The sequence below is a fragment of the Panthera leo genome, chromosome B3 (assembly GCF_018350215.1).
Source record: "Panthera leo isolate Ple1 chromosome B3, P.leo_Ple1_pat1.1, whole genome shotgun sequence".
NCBI classification, from domain to species: domain Eukaryota; kingdom Metazoa; phylum Chordata; class Mammalia; order Carnivora; family Felidae; genus Panthera; species Panthera leo.
Genome location: NC_056684.1, coordinates 97,469,248 through 97,486,764, shown reverse-complemented (window position 1 = coordinate 97,486,764; position 17,517 = coordinate 97,469,248). Strand labels below are relative to the sequence as shown.

Below are 17,517 nucleotides of genomic sequence, written 5' to 3'. Positions count from 1 at the left end.
GTATTTCCTGTTAACTGAGCCAAAGAAAACTCTCCTCCAAATTACTGAGCTGTTCTCAGAGCTCTGTGTTTGCACGGGGCACTGTCTGGCTCTGGGGCTATGTTCGAGAGCTCTCAGGACAGTCGTGTAACGGGGGACAAGCCGCATGGTGGGATCTAGCTTTTCTCAGTGTGCCTGAAGGAAGTTAATAAGAACTCCAAGGAAAAACTAGTTTGGGAAGCATTGGGTTCAAAGAAGTAAAATGGGTTTCTTTAGTATGTACAGCCTTAAATATACTAATGTGCGATGTCAGTCTTCGAGAAGTGTGCAGAAAACCCTGTGGATTTCCTACTCAACACCATTCCCTGCCTCACTTCTTTGCTCAGAAAACCTGGCTTTTGCTTATGATACCTGTGTGTTTCGTGGGCTCCTCCCCTGTTCCTCAGAGGCATGGTGGAAAGTCTGGGCCACCGCCCTTGACAGTGATTGCTTTAGGTGTGGGCATGAGATGCAGTTCTGCCCATGGGATGTAAGGCACGTCAGCCCTGGGGACTTCTAGGAAGGTTTTCCTCACTTTTAAACAAACACAGGATGAGCACTTGCCTTTTCCTGTCTTTGGACACTATCGTGTGAAGAAATGAGCTTGGAGCTGCTGCAGTCACGTTAGAGTCATGAAAACCAAGAACACCTCAGAGAAGCTGATCTCAATCCCCGATGCTGCTATGCTGTTGCACTAACTCTTTGAGCTTGTTTCTTTGTGGTTCAGGCCACAGGGCGTTCTGTGTTTTTTAAGATCATAGTATCCTGAAACTGAAAGGGACATGATATGCAGACACTCCCAAACTGGTCTATAAAGAAAGAATAATAAAACCTGTCTCGTCTACCTCACTTCTTCCATAAGGTGTTTCTACTGAGCCAGGACTATGCCTGGATGTGATGCTCCCATGCACGAACACACACACACACGCAGACACACACATACACATTCACACTCCTAGGACACTCCTTCTGTCCTTCCCACAGAAGGTCCTTCCCCACTGGCACTCTACTGAGAACCCTTGGGGACAAGCCAAGGAGTGAGGAATATGGAGTTGGAAGTTGGAGTCTCCAAGTTCTGTTTTAAGTTCTAAAACTCACATGAGCTTCTGGGCCTCATTTCTAACTTTGCGAAAAAAGTGTGTGAATGAAGATAGCACGTCAAGTGCATGATGCTATGTGTGGCACATAGTAGACGTGTCCTAAATCGTTGCTGCTAACAAAATGGGGGCAGGGGGAGGAGGACAGAAATAGATCAGTTTCAAATCTCATTTCTGCCTAAGAGTTATAACCATTCCCAATGTAAAACCTGTTCTCTGGCCCTGTATCAGTTGATAGCATCCACTTGTCCTCCACTTAGCAGGTAAAAGATAAAATAAAGGCATCATAGATGTCCTCTGCGAGCACCCTGGCTGAAGGTGCTATAGTCCCTTTCTCTTCTGCTGAAGCAAGCCTGGGGTTCGGCTGGCTGGGGCTCCCTGGATGGCCAGTGACCTTCTGTGCACGCTGATGGCTCCCGGTTGCTTCTCAGTGAGAATTACACATGTACCAGCTACCCAGCCTTCCCCAGGACAATCTCCAGTCTAGACACTCATGTGGATGCCAAGGGATTGAGTTCCTCCTCATCCAGAACTCTGTCTAGGACTCAGCAGCAGCTGGCAGACAGCTGACCCAGAGCTTTGTGTGTGCTCTCTCTGTCTCTATCTCTCTTGCCCTTTGAGACATTTTATTGTATGTATTACATCCCTAGAAAAAGAATCTCAGGATTTTCTCTCCTGTGTGTTTTCATCCATAATGCCAACTGAGATCATCAGTACAATAAAGCCAACTGAAGGGACGGGAGTGGGTTGTCCTGCCATTTTTCTAGCTCTTTGAGTTGGACATCAGATCTAGGGCTCCACACTTGTTTAACCTTCCTGTGAGGCTCACAAATATTTTCCTAGCTGTGAGCAACAATGATTTCAAATTCACCAATGTAACCATGCTTCATATCACAGTTAGGAACTGGACCATGACCACAGAACATGACCTAATAAGAACCTGATATTTGCCTTTCTTTTGGGTGGCATTGGTGCTCTTGAGAGCATCTGTCAGTACATTCATGAGCACCATTATGGTGGCATGGAAAGACTGGGGTTTTGCTCTGTTTTATTTGGGCTGACAAACAGCACAGACAGCAAGTGGCTATGAGTAGGAGTGTGTGTGTGTGTGTGTGTGTGTGTGTGTGTGTGTGTGTGTGTGCGTGCATGTGTTATCGTGCAGGGGAGCATCACATCCAGGCATAGTCCTGGCTCAGAAGTACCTTATGGAAGAAATGAGGTAAACAAGACAGGTTTATTATTCTTTCTTTATAGACCAAGAACCAGATATTCAAAGAGGCACAGTGGCCTGCCCAGGGTGACATTACCAGTCAATGGCAGAGCCACTTGTGAGAACAGGCCTCTGGCTCCCAGGCCATTGCTCTTCCTACCCTGGGAAGAATATTTTGGGTGTTCATAAACTAATTGGATGCTTACTGTTTGAATATGGGGGAGGCAGATACACAAAGAAGCATTTCTACTGCAGCCTGGGACTGGGTTACAGGAGCCCTAACTTGTGAAACGTTACAAGTGCAGCAGTTGTGATGCCCAGTGTCAGTTTGGAAGAATACTTGATGGGTACGTGTCATTCTGGGAAGGTTTTCCACAAGACGCGCTTTTTGAACTGAGTTACAAAGTTGTGCTTCTCATTCTCTAACATGTATAGGAATCAGCTGGGATCTGATTCTTTAGGGCTGGGGTGGGGGGGGGGGGGTCTGTCCTGCATTTCTAACAAGCTCCCAGGTGATGCTGATGGTTTGAGTTACAAAGGCTGATTAAGAGTTGCCCCCATTGAGGCGCCTGGGTGGCGCAGTCGGTTAGGCGTCCAACTTCAGCCGGGTCACGGTCTCTCGGTCTGTGAGTTCGAGCCCCGCGTCAGGCTCTGGGCTGATGGCTCGGGGCCTGGAGCCTGTTTCTGATTCTGTGTCTCCCTCTCTCTCTGCCCCTCCCCCGTTCATGCTCTGTCTCTCTCTGTCCCAAAAATAAATAAAAAACGTTGAAAAAAATTTTAAAAAAAGAGTTGCCCCCATTGAAAGGGATTTTCACAGAGGATATGGTTGTAGGCAAGCCAAAGCACAGGTCAAAGGTGAGAAGTACCATGGAGAGCAGGGTGTGTGGGGTGAGGTGGATGACGGTGGAGAGGTGCATAGGACCTCTCCTAAAAGAGCAAGGGACAAGAGGGGCCTGCTAAGTGAATGAGGAGATCGGATTCAGCCCATGGCTCACAGTGTTTCTCAGGTGGGACTGTCTCAGCTCTACCAGAATCCTTCAGGCCCCACCTACCCGATTCTAGGGCTGGGCTGGGGAATCTGCAAGGCTAAGAAGCTCTCAAGGTGATTCAGATGCAAACCGGTTTGGCAACCTGTGTTGGGCAATTAGAGGGTTTCGGACAGGGAGTGCCAAGATCAGATTTGCATTTCAGATAGATCCCCTGGGAACTGCGGGAAGGCCAAGCTAGAAGCTGGGCGCCTGGTGAAGGGGTTGATGCGGTTGTCCAGGCCAGATAAGCTGAGAACTCGGGTCAGGATCCTGGCAATAGGAATGAAGAGGGGGGTGAACTTGAGAAATATTCATCAGTGACTCACTGGTGAGTTGCTGGTAGACTCCCAGCAAGAGAAATGATGAGTTCAGTTTGAGACCTGCCAAGTTTAGGGAACATTGGGTAGAGAAGTCCACTGGGCAACTAGATTTAAGAGTCTGAAGTTCAGTGCAAGGACCTGGGTATAGATTTGAAACTTGGCAGCTTATAGCGTATTTACCATTACACCTCACAATGAACGTCACGTTGGCAATTAGGAGGCTTTTCAGATTTTCCCAAAGACTCGGGCAGGAGAGGCATTTTGAGTACTACTTCTCTAATACTCTTATTAACAATGATGTTGATAACTTTGTGGGTGCATAGACCCTTCCTGGAGAATCTTGAGCAGAGAGGAACATAAGTTCTATCCCTTGGAGGTTTTCTGGCCTTTTAAGAAATGGATTTCACTGCTCAGAATCAGTCTGGGAGAAGAGAGGAACTTGAGAAAGGGCTCTAGCAAATGCCTGTTCGATGGCGATTTGACCTTGTAATGCACATTTTCAGACTCCAAGGGCAAATCATACCAAACACGATAGCATCTTCTATTCCTCTCCCTCTTCCCTTACAAAGCACTGTGCTAGGTTCTAGTCTTGAAGAAACTCACAGTCGGTTGAAAAAAGAAAGACATCTGTGGTGCTGTCTGTTGAGTGCATCTAAATAAAACTGGGGTTTCAGGAAAGGCTTTGTGGGAGAGGTGACACCTGTTGGATTTAGAAGGAGGAATAGAAGTTTGTGGATGATGATTGGAGGTGGAGGAAGAACCTTCTCGGAAGAAGAAACATTACGTGCCAGGCACGGGTTCATGAACAAGGACATGGTCAGAGAACACTGAATAATTCGATATGCCGGTAGCAAAGGGCACGTGTGGAAGAGTGTTTTGTTTCAGGAGCCAAATTAATGCTCGGAGACTGTTTGTCTTCGGTAATTTCTTTAACACAGGTTCACTGTGGGAATTTCACAAGCCAGGAGTGTACAGGATAATGTCTTTTAACAAGCCAATAAAGAAATAACAGTCTAGGGGGCACCTGGGTGGCTCAGTCGGTTAAGCCTCTGGCTCTTGGTTTCGGCTGGCTCATGAGCTTACCATTGGTGAGTTCGAGCCCTGCATTGGGCTCTGTGCTGACAACACAGAGCCTGTGGAGCATGTGGGACTCTCTCTGACCCTCTCTCTCTCTGCTCCTCCCCTGCTCTCTCTCTCTCTCAAAATAAATTAACTTATGTACGTGTGTGTGTGTGTATGTATGTATATATATATATATATATATATATATATATATATATAATAAAAAGAATTTTTTTAATGTTTATTTTTGAGACAATGCGAGAAACAGAATGCGAGCAGCGGAGGGGCAGACAGAGGGAGACACAGAATCTGAAGCGGGCTCCAGGCTCTGAGCTGTCAGCCCATAGCCAGAGGCGGGGTTCGAACTCACGAACCTTGAGATCATGCCCTGAGCCGAAGTCAGGCGCTTAACCGACTGAGCCACTCAGGCGCCTCGTGTATAATTTTTTTGAAAGAAATAACATACTCCAAACCGGTGGCGGATGAATCACACTATTGTGCCAAGCAAGGGTAGATGGAGGGAATGGAGTTCAAATTTAGCGGAGGTCTGTGCTTTTATCAGGTTGCTGCTCAGGCAAGGCGCTTTAGCCAACCCGGAGGGACTCCAGCTGCAGGTGCACAAGTAAGCATCCCCTCCCTGTTGCTAGAGCACGTTGCTAGGGAACGAGGGTACGGTTCAAAGAGGATATCCTCTTTCTGGGTTGCTGCACAGGTTTTTACCCGCTGTCAGTAAGAGAACTAGTTTTACTGGCAGGAGCTAATTGTCCCCAAGGTCTTCAGAGAGCTGTTTCAATCGGCGAAGAGTCTCAGTGCCCAGATTGAACACTCTCCGTGCTCGCAAACTCTGTGTTTATAATCAAATGCCCCCTTGCCACAGTAGCTGCTTCATTATGTTTTTATTGATCAGCACCCCCGCGGGAAGGGCCCCTCCGTAGCCAGAGCTACTGAGTTATCAACAACAGATGAGTGGATGACATCCTGTCACAGCTGACTTCACTCTTAATCAAAACAACTTTACTCGTGGAAACAACTTCATTTTTGTCATAAACAAGTGGATTTGAAATCCTATCAAATCAATATACACCAGACAGGGACAGGAAATGAGCCCGAGTAGGGACCGGAGCAGAGCCCATCGAGAAGAGCCACATTGTATGCAAAGACAGGAATTTGAAACACTCTTGAACACTCTAAGGATCCTTTGAAGGAGGGGCATTGACTGTGATAGCTGGGTGTGGGGTGCAGACCAGAGGCTGCTGGCAGGGGACTAGACAGAACAGGCACAATCCTCAGCACAACCACTCTTGTTTGGCCCAACCCCCAAGCATATCTCCTGAATCAAGGAGAACAGCGAGGTCAGGTAAGAATCTGGGATTGAGACATGTTTCAAATTAACCACGGAGCGCCGATAGCACCTTCGCGAATCACGCTGTTTATTGCACAACTTTATCACACAAGTTAGTCACACAAGAAGGTTAGAGGAAGGATTAATGAGCCACTCGAAGATCTGGGGAGGACCTGATCTGGTCTTACTTCCCGTGACAAGGGTTGGCCTGGGCCGCGGTCAGGTCATCTTCTGTGTAGGCAGAGCCTCTGTCCAGAGCAGCCTCCCAACGTGTACGGTGCAGGTGGTTGATTGCCCTGGAGCTACTGCTTTAGGGTCCGCTTAGGTGGGTCTAACAATTACGTCCATTGATCTTTGCCATATTGGTGCAGTCTTGGTCTCACCCAAGTCTTTCCACAGATATTTCCAAACAAGTTTTACCTATCTATCCATCACACAGCTTATCTATAGGGACACACTCCAAGTCCTACATTGGTCGTTGACACACAATACAGGAGTTCACATTGGCCACCGTGACTCCATCTTGTCTTACTCTAACTTAGCTTATTCTCTGTCTTCTGTGACTAGGAATCACATGCAAAGTATCACAGCATGACATCGTTCTTTTCCCCATACCAAGCCACCAAACAAGCCACCATCTCCTGGGGCCCTCAGCTCCCACAGGAGCCCCTGAATAGTTTGGCTCCTTCCATGTTTGTACTTCGCAGCCTGTTCCCCACAGGGTAGCAGGAATGACCTTGCAATGATATAACTTGCTTTATGTCCCTTCGCTACTAAGGCCCTTCAATGGCTTTCCGTTGACTACTCTTGGAAAACAAGCCAACCTCCTCACTCAGGGGCACTTGATCTGGCTGTTCCCACTTAGCTGACCTCGTTTCCACTTGCACTCTCTGTCCTTGTCTACACTCCTAACACGTGGTTCTTCTTTTATGCTAGTTCTTCCTCCTGCCTGGGTCCTCACACAGCTGGCAAATTTTTTCCTTTCATGCCATAATTTAAATACCACTTTCCCAGAGAGACTTTCCCTGATAGTCCCCTCCATCTACAGGAGCTACTCAGTGGTTCTCTGACAAATCACCGTGTTTCAATTCTCTGAGCAGCTCTTATCACTATCTAGTGTTTTCCTGTTTGTTCGCCTCTATGTTTATTGGCTTCCTCCTCTATAGTCCGTAGTCTCAAAAACTGGCAGCCGCCAATTCCTTCTCTCATTATATGCACCTGCTGCCCCACCCATCAAGATGTGAGGTCTGATTCTCTGTCCATTGAATCTGGACTGGGCTTTGGACTTCTTTATTTCTTGTCTTGACTGACAGAATGTGGCAGAAAGGATGCAGTCTCAGTTCTGGACCTAACTTTTTTCAGAGGCTTGTCTGCTTCCATTTTCACTCTTGGAAGCCAGCTGCCACGTAATGGGTTCAACTACACCCGTGGTGAGACCACCATGCCTTGAGGAAGCTCAAGCTTCCTCATGGAGGAGCACTGAAGTGACAGACAGGTTGTGATGCCTAAATGTAGATGAGTGAGTGAGCCCAGCTGACGCCCACAGCAGCAGCAGAACTGTCTAACCAAACCCTGACCCGATTCCTGGCCAGAGAATTGTGAGACGTAATAAATCTTATTTTTAGAAGTCAGTAGGTGTTGGAGGTTTGTTAGGCAGCATAGGTAACTGATACATGCTCCCATGAGAATGAAGTTTCTCAGGCTTTGCCTGGCAGAACCTGTGGATTCAGTAGATACTTGTTGAACATGGGAATTGGGGGATAATGGAGTTGACCACTGACCAGAAGTCCCAATAAAGCAAAGACGCCAATATTTGACATTGTGAATGCTGGTAACCAAGGAATGGAATTTAGAAAGTGGGATATTGGAGGGCATTTGTTTGTTTGTTTTAACAAGTTTAGGGTTGTTGGAGTTTAACATTTCAGTTCTGAGTCTGGAGAACACATTTCAGTTCTGAGATGGATGTGGCTGAAGTGGACAGAGGACAAAGCTCCCTGAAATTGAGGAAGGGTACGAACTTGAGGTAGAATATTGGCTGAGACACCCATAAATAATCAAACTTTTCCAGGGTGATGATAGACCAAGGTAAAAAGGATTCAGGAGACTACAGCACAGAGAGACAGTTTACAGTGGAACAGAGGAGGGAGGTCAACCCAAAGGAAGGACTTGTCTGCAGTGGGGGAGGCAAGTCTGGGGAGCATCTGAGAGCAATGCTGGGCTCTCTGAGAGTCCTGCTGAGCACAGATGAAGCACTCTGGGCAGAAGTAAAGGATGGCCTGGATGAGATCATGAGGGGAGGTGACTGGCCTTCAGATTTTGGCCAGCCTGGAGGTAAAAGAGTTTAGTTTTCCTGTGAACATATCCAGAGGATAGATCATGTTTCCTGGTGGCAGTATGGTCAGCAACCTGAGACCTTTGTTCAGGATTCCAAAAGAAACGTGAAAGGATGCCGGTGGGGGCATGGTTAGGCCCAAGCTGGTAAATACCCGGTGGGCCTATTGGCCTGGCACAGCCCTCCTGAGCAGAGAGGGGAGGAGGAGGCAGGCTGGGTCCTGGGGTGAGGGAGAGTGGGGCTCGCCTGGACTGGTGTCTCCACAAAGTTTGGCTTTAGATGAAGGGTTGGTCTGTCGGTCAGCATTAACTACATGGGACTGGTGCCCTAGCAGGGCTGTGGAAAGGTAAACTGGCTTGAGTCACATTTTTTCAAGTCCTTTTAGCAATAAACTACATTCTTTCATATTATAAAAGTAAAACCTTTTATGTGTAACATAAAAACTTTGTTTTCAAGTCTCCAAAGCCAAAAAAAGCCTTCAAACCCATGTTCTTCAGCCCTGTCTCCCTCTAAACACAAAACAATAAGCACGAGTAAGAGATAAGTCCTTAACGTACTATTAAATTCTCATTTTAATAACACAGTTACAGTCTCTCTGGGCTATCCTATTCCTCGTCCTGATTCTCAAGTCAAATTGAACCAAGCAAAGGACAAGTGATAGAGGAAAACAATGGATTCCTTCAAGCTAGTCTATTCAAACTGAAAGGTATTTATTAAGCTCCAACCCATTAGATCTGTTTTGATTACAAGGGACTGAGACGCAAGGCCAGGTAACAGGTAGCTGAAGCCAAGGAAATGTATCAGTTTCTACAAATTTTAGAGAAAGACAAGTCCAGAGGGCAGGCTCAATCAGCTACTGAAATGACGCTGAAAAGAATCTCTCCCCTACCTGCTACACCCTCACAGCTCTGATGTTCAGGATCAGCTTTATCTCAGGCAGAATGTCCCCAAGTGGTGACTCCCAGGGGCTCTAGACTTGCTTCCTGCCAACTTAGTAGCACCAGCAAAAGGGACCTTTTTTCCTTCAGCAAAATTGAGGTCTGGTTCTCATTGGTTGTACTTGAGTCACATGCACATCTGTGAACCGACGGTGGCCAGGGTGCTGCGATGCTCGCATTGGCCAGACCAGGATCACCCCTGGGGTAGCAGTGGTGGCATCAGTCACATCCAAGCCACATGGAAAGGGAAAGGTCGTTTCCCACATTAAAACCACGATTACCAAGAAGGGCATGGCATGCAGGAGTGAGGCAATGGGCAGCTGCTCCGTGGGTTGGTACTGTGGCCACAGGAGGCCCTGTACTTAGAAGGACACTGCGTTTGGTTTAATGCTATGGACACTGTGTTTGGTTTATTATAATTCTTAATAATTTTTTATAGAGATTTTTTTAAATGATATTTATTATTGAGAGAGAAAGACCCTTAATCCAAAGAAGGCTCTGTGCTGACAGCAGCGAGCCCAATATGGGGCTCGACCTCATGAACCGCGAGATCATGACCTGAGTAGAAGTTGTATGCTCAATCAGCTGAGTCACCCAGGCGCCCCAAAATTATTAGTAAGTTTTGAAGACAGAGACTTTGACCAGGCATCTTCCTCTTTCACTGGGTCTGACAAATTTTGCAGCTGATCTTGCTGCTACACTCCTGTGTGTACGAGGAAAGCTTCCTGGAACATGGAAAACACAGTTCTCTCAGAGACAAAGAAGCATTAGGGCATATCTGGGGAAAAGCAGGTAGTCTGTGCCAGTTGAAACTTTAAGGAAATGATGGAAACTTTATTCATTCGCTTGTTCATTTAAAACTTGATTGAAGGAGGGTCCTGCTACTTCCAGGGAACAGGAAGAGGAAAACAAATGACCGTCCGAGACCCACGAGTAGCTCATAGTCTATTGGAAGAGGGGTAGAGACACAGCACAGCAGAGTAATGACTGAGATAAAAATAAGCACCGAAAGCCTGGGGCACAGAGAAGATGCCACTACCCAGCCTGGAGGTGGGTACGGTGCAGTGTTGTCCTAATAGGAAAGGCATGTGATTGACTGATAGAAGCCAATGGACACAGAGCATGTTAAGCCACTTTGTTGGCAGTTGATAAGGAAAGGTATGGAGATGGTTCCACAGAGCAGGAGATGTACACATGCTTCCAGATAGTGGCTTGTAGATGAGCCATTGGGTAGAGTGCATGACACTCCCCAACAGCACCATTGTCCCCAAGACCCCCAACCCCACCACTGAATATCCTTCATGCCTGAATATTCATGCAATCCAGCCCTAGACCTAAGTGTTAAGATTTTTGCAACTATTGGGGCGCCTGGGTGGCTCCGTCGGGTAAGCGTCGGACTTCAGCTCGGGTCATGGTCTCGCGGTTTGTGAGTTCGAGCCCTGCGTTGGGCTCTGTGCTGACAGCTCAGAGCCTGGAGCCTGCTTCGGATTCTGTGTCTCCCCGTCTCTTGGCCCATCCCCTGCTCATGCTCTGTCTCTCCCTGTCTCTCAATAATAAATAAATGTTAGTTGAAAAAATCTTTTTAATTTTTTTTTTATCAACTCAGTAGGTAAAATCATTCTTAAATCTTGAGCCGACCACAGTAACTACTTGAATGACCCAATAAGGAATCCACATTGAAACAATCTGAAACAGTTGAAACCCTCCAACCCCTGGACTTTTCATTTACACGAACCATCTTTACCCTGAAATAACAAAAGAATGATTTCTCCCCATATGTTTTTCTCTTTCATTGAGAGTTTGGGCACCAATAAACTCCTGTTGGCAGTGTGGCTTTTCTCTAGCACACTTTTGACTATTTGTCCCTTTTGAGTATCATCATGGACTTAATGCTTTTCACAGACTCAACTGGTTCCAATTAGCTGTGATAACGGGCTTCTCAAATATCGCAACTTGCTCAAAAAATAAAATTTAGACAGGGTCCCTATCCTTAAGAAAACTTACATTGTTTTTGAAAAAATGAGATCTAACATCCATGGAAAATGTCGTGAATAGAACAAGGTAGCACATGGTGTTAAGGGGCTGTTCTGTCGCAGAATTGGGCAGCGCCCTTCCCCCCAAACAGTTCTTTGGATGGACCGATTTTCATGGGAGCTAAGAAATTTCCTCTGGGAAGAAAACCCGCATCGGTCCACAGATGGATTCAGATTCCTGTAAGCATGTTGGCAGGGAAGGGCGCTACCAACTCTACAAAACTGGGAGGGCCAGGGTCACATGCACCAATGCAAGACTTCCTTCAAGCAACAAGTAAAGGCTGCTGATATCTATGGCTGAGTATCAGGTCACTGGAAAACTTAGTGACTTAAACAACAATCAATTTACCCTCATGGCTCGTGGTTCTGGGAGTTGACTGGAATCATCAGCAAGGCAGTTCTCGCCCAGGGCTTCTGATCTCCGATTTCCATGGTTACAGTCAGAAGGTGGCTGCAGCTGGAGTCATCTCAAAAGCTACTTTGCTTTTATGCTGGCTGTTGGCTTATGCCTTAGCTGGGGCTTTCTGCCAGAACACGCCTCTCTGTGTGGCCAGGCTCCTCAGAGTATGGTGTCTGGGTTCCAAGAGGGAGGCAGGGTGTGGAGGCTGCCAGTTTCTGAGGGCTTGGGGCCAGAAACTGGTGTGGCATCTCTTACCTATATTCTATTGGTCAGGCAGTTTCAGAGACCAGATTCAAGGAGGGGTGACCCAGAGCACCATTGGCTGGGAGGTGTCCAAGAATTTGGGGGCCACTTTTAAAAACAGAAACACTAAGTTTTTTTGAGTGTGAAGCGTATGACACAAATTCTCTCATTTAACTCTCACAGCCATCAAAGCATTTCAATAGTTTGGGTGCAAACGAAGAACCAGTCACAGAGGAAACTAAAATTCAGAGAAAAGCTAGTGACTTGCTCAAGATCACACAGCACTCTAGCTCCAATGCCTATGTGCTTAGCTGCTACTGTCTGTTGGGTTCCCAGCACCTGGGGAAAAGAGGAATCTTCAAGGGGTTGAGGCCCTGAGTGGGTGGGAACCCCAAGAAACCCTAAAACTGTGCACTGATGTGAACCTGATGGTACTGGAACAGAAGGTGTCCACCTAGAGCCCACAGCATCCAGGCTACAATGCTCAAGCCAGCCTTTTCACCAGAAAGGAATTTGAGACGGGAAAGGCATTGGTGTGGGCTGACTTGCCCACAGAAGCCCTACATGGGCCCTTTCTTCAGCTGGGCCTTGAAGGGCAGGTAGGATTTGAGTCATGGAGGCGAATGGAAAAGAATTACTAAGGTTTTCTTGTAGGTCCTTATGCTTTGCTCTTCATTTGCTCCAGGGGAAGCCCGTCTCCTGATGCAGTACATCGGGATCTCATGTCAAAAATAAGTCTTCGTTTCCTCACATGTCTTCATTTTGGGGACGTGTGGTTTGCCAAAAGGCCATTAAGTTCAACTAAAATAGCTTGGTCTTACTATACATAAAACTTATGCATGGGTTGTGTTAATATATGGTCCCCTCACAGAACACAAAGAACCTTCCTCAACAGGAAACCTCAGTGGCTTATTCTCTCTGTGTGAGGGTCTGCCGAAAAGGGCAGGGAATAATTTGGCAGAAGAAAAAAAGCTGGAGTTACAGCTTAATTCTGGCATGATCATGTGGTTGGAAGGTCAAAACAAAAACCTGCCACATTGCCTCTTGTTCGAAGTTCACTTGGAGAGATTGCGTGAGACTCTTTGATCTTGTAGGTCAAGGCACCAAGGCTTCAGGGCTCTTGAATTTATTTTGTGGTGAGGCTTCTGGTTTCTGAATAAAGACCTATAGTTAGAGTGTAATTTCCTGCCCTGCTCCCCACAGCATGGGCACCGACTACATCACCCAGCTCCTCTCAGGGGGGAAGGAGATCTGAGGCCGCAATTTTCCCAAATCCTCTAAACTAGGATCTAAAAAGGGTCCTCTCTGAGGAAATCTTGGAAAACCTTGTGATGAAAAGGCATTTCCTTCCTTAAAGCCAGGGCGGTCTTTCCGGTGGACTGAGCCTAGTGCCATGTGAAGGGCTTGAGAGCTGTTCCCACTGATGGAGATGAAATAGATGTTTACCCTTATGAATGGTGGGGCTTTAGTCCCTGACCCGTAGAGCATCCAAGGGACCTGGATTTCCCTTGCACACAGTACACTTACACTCAGCAAGAGCAAGGCCAGCCTTCAGGTTTGAAGGAGAGCTACCCATTTCCAGTAGGCTACTTTAAAATTTTTTTCAACTCAGGGTGCCTGGGTGGCTCAGTTGGTTGGGCGTCGGACTTCGGCTCAGGTCATATCACAGTCCGTGAGTTTGAGCCCCGTGTCGGGCTCTGTGCTGACAGCTCAGAGCCTGGAGCCTGTTTGGAATTCTGTGTCTCCCTCTATCTCTCTGCCCCTCCCCTGTTCACGCTCTGTCTCTGTCTCAAGAATAAACATTAAAAAAAATTTAAAAATTTTTTCAACTCGAGAAATATATGCTCATTGTAGAAAGAGCATACAACTGCAGAAAAGAGACAATTAAAAAAAAAAAAAAAGCCAGCCATCTGTAATCCTATTACCAGAAATAATCACTGTTATTGTGGTATATTTCCAGAACTTTCTCTATGCATATGTGCCTGTATAAATGGTTATGTGTTCACACCCTCCATGTTTTTGTTACTTGTTCTTTCTCATGTACTATCATATCATAAACACTTTTCATGTCAATAGATACATTTCAATGATATTACGTGTCTAAAGTTTCTTTGAAGAGTTGTACTTAATGAATCTCATTGGAAGTTAATGTTGACAACTTTTTTTTTTTTACTATTATAATCAATACTATAGTAACTCTTCTTAATATTTTCCTTTTGGATATGTTCTGAAGAATGTAATTGCTAGATCAAAGCTTATGGACATTTTTAAGGATTTTCATATCCCATCAGTCAGGATAGGCTAAAGGTTGTAACAAGCACCCAGATCTCATTGGCTTAACACAGTAAAGATTTATTTCTCTTTTATTACAGTTCAGTATAGGTCATCTGGTTGGTGGGGGTGGAAGCAGTCCTCTGGAAACAGAATTTATTCCTATGATGGCTTTCCATTTGGCAGTGACTTGGAGTTCTTCAGCGGATCCTCTGATTTCAGCTGATAAGCAAAAGGAGGAGAAAATGAGAGAGGGGGACAAAGGATGAGAGAGAGGACAGAGGGAGAGAGAGAATGGAGAATTGCACAGGTGGTTTTAGGGCCAGGCTTGAAATTGACTCACATCACTTCTTCTGCCCACATTCCAGTTGTCTGAAACTCAGTCACATGACCACTCCTAACTCAACAGAGGCGGGAAATGCAGTTTCCCTGTGTGTGCAGGAAGAAAACACAGAGTTTGGTGAGTGCAGAGCATTGTTTCTGCCTCAAACATACATTACCGAGTTGCCAACCTATGAAATTTCTCCAGTTTATATTCCCACCAGTAGAGTATGAAAATTCCTATGTCCCTACACCCTCAATAATGAAGAGGAAGACATTTTTCGTGTTGTTTTCTGTAGATCTACATAAGGCATTGAGGCTTCTCTACATGACTAGACTCCAAATATCTGTTTTTCTCTTGTGAGATATCTCCCTGAGCTCAGGACCAAGCTCTCTGGAGAGTCAGGACAGCATTTCTGACTGCTTTCCGGATAGCAACCCTCATCTCTATCTCACAGGCTGGCCTGAGTTTCTGGGCCTTTCTCTCCCTGTTCTTCTGTCTCCCCCTTCTCTTCCCTGCTGTAGAGGAAGAGGTAATGTTCAGAAGTCTGCAACATGGGCGACCCTTACAGGAGCCCTGCCCCACTCCCCTGGCCCCACATATCCCTGACTGCGTGGCTCACTCAGAGGCATGGGGAAAAGATTCGCACTCTGCATTTTCTGGGCCATCTCAGGTGGGTTCCAGCTTACATTTTCACAGAAAAAAGTTCAGAGAACGGAATTGGGAAGACACAATAGCAGTCCATACAGACTTGGCACATTGACCTTGACCAAACCATCTAGTGTCTTGTCCTTAGCACTCAGTGTTCCTCCAAAATAATCCTTCCCGATTAAATCAGGAGGAGTAAACTGCTTAGCAATCATAAGGGGAAGGCGATAGAATTGTGCAAAACCTATTTTTGACCATCTTCATGTGAACTCAGGTTACTGAACAACCACTTACATCTGAGCTGTGGTTTCTTCCTTGTTTTGAAATTTAGTTTCTAGAAGATAATGCTTTCAAATGGCTTCTTGTTCATGTCTTCCTCAGGGACTACCAGCTGCTGCCTAAAGATTGCCTGGCAGGCCTGACCCCTTGGCAAAGCAAAGCATCCAGTGAGGTCTTTGCAAAAAGTCTCTCCAAGGAGCTGAGGAGCTGGGCATCAGTACAGCAGAAAAATGCAAACCAATCAAGTCACAGATTTTTCAGGCATGCCAACCTTCTGGTCCTAGGCATGAAGCATTCCAAAAAGCCTAGGAAAATTCATATGTTTTCCTAAGAATGAACCGATATCTTGTCCTTCCAAGTTGTATCCTCTGATCCCTCCCTGAGAGGCAGCCATGATCTCTGAGGGGTGATAATAGCTGGGCCTCCTGGCTGAGTGAATCATACCAACTGTAAGCTTGGCTTATGACCCAGAAATGGAAACAGGAAGTGGCTTACAGAATATAAAGAGCACAGTCAAGGAAGGAGTGCAGTAGAATTCTTCTCGGATGACATGGTGTACAATAGACAGAGGTGAAGACTGGCATTTTTCCTTTTTCTTTTTTCTCTTTTTTTCTTTTCTTTCTCTTACCATGACGCCCTCTGGCAGGGCTGGGCCATCTGAATGGGGAGTGGGATGTCTTCCCGGGGTGGCAGAGGGGGAACCACTGTGGATAAGTAGCTTCTCTCCAGAGGGAGCCCATATGTGGGATGCTATGGCCCCTTTTCACCTCATCTTTGCAAATTAATTTGGGTTCTTCAGAATGTATTTTGCCAGGCTTTATAAATGTAAACTCTCAAGAGGTGCTTCCAGCAAGAAAAACCGATTCTGGCAGCTTTGAATAGTTCCCAGAAGGTTCTCTGAGCCCATGGGGGGAGGGCGTCCTTGCACTCATGCTGAGATACAAAAATCCACTGTCATCCCTAGACACCTGGAGGGGGCTGGATGGGGAGGGAGCCTTTCCTGCTCTGGGCATGGCCCTGGGGCATGGTGGCTGCAGGCGGGGTGGCCAGTGTGGGTGGACAGGAGTTTGGAGGGCTGACCTCCCTCTAGATGAAGGGCACCTCCCAGAGCTTCCCCACACTCCCCTTTATGCCTCTCCCAGGGCTGGAGAGCAGCTAGTGGAGGCTGAGGCCTGGCACACTGACTCAAACCAAATCATCCAGTGCTTTGTCCTTAGTGTTCACTGTTCCACCACAGTAACCGTCCCCAGTGAAATCAGGATGGGTAAACTCCTAAACTGGGTACTGGGCCCACTTATGCCAGTGGATGAATCTTGAACACCTGAGGCAGAGCAGGGCCTGGGCCCTGAGGAGGGCCCATCCAGGAACCAGTCTACCATCAACAAATGCCTCCTGAGGACCCTCTCTAGACCAGTTTCTCAGACTGGGGTCCTGAGGCAGTGGCAGAATGATGGGTGGGAATGGAGCTTTTAAAAAGGCTGATTTTCAGGGTGCCTGGGTGGCTCAGTCGGTTAAGCGTCTGACTTCGGCTCGGGTCATGATCTCGCAGTTCGTGGGTTCGAGCCCAGCATCAGGTTCTGTGCTGACAGCTCAGCTGTGGATTCTGTGTCTCCGTCTTTCTCTGCCCTTCCCCTGCTCACACGCTGTCTGTCTGTCTCTCTCTCTCTCTCTCTCTCTCTCTCCCTCTCTCTCAAAAATAAACATTAGAAACAAATAAAAATTAATTAATTAATTAATTAATTTTAAAAAGGCTGATTTTTGGTCTCCTCTATAGGCCTCCAGAATCCAAAATTTTCAAAGAAAGTCCTGGAAATCTGTGGTTTTTGCACGCATTCTCTTCCCTAGGCCGGCCAGTGCAGTAAAATTTAAGAATCTTTCTCTATATCAATCCTGGTCTCATTTATTATCCTTTTCATGAAAATATTTCGTTTTCAACCTTTTGTGACTTCTGAAAATGGAATCTGAAGCAGAGGG

General features: G+C 46.5%; 1 long non-coding RNA gene and 1 pseudogene across 1 annotated transcript; both read right to left on the bottom strand.

Moving 5' to 3' along the window:
- Positions 1-1,761: 1,761 nt before the first annotated feature.
- LOC122221324 lies at positions 1,762-2,127 on the bottom strand (annotated as a pseudogene).
- Positions 2,128-14,351: 12,224 nt separating this feature from the next.
- Positions 14,352-17,092, bottom strand: LOC122222543. Its single transcript, XR_006203793.1, has 3 exons — positions 15,559-17,092; positions 14,638-14,723; positions 14,352-14,516 (listed from the first exon to the last, which is right to left on the bottom strand). It is a non-coding gene; the product is annotated as an uncharacterized LOC122222543 (long non-coding RNA).
- Between the last annotated feature and the right edge of the window lie 425 nt (positions 17,093-17,517).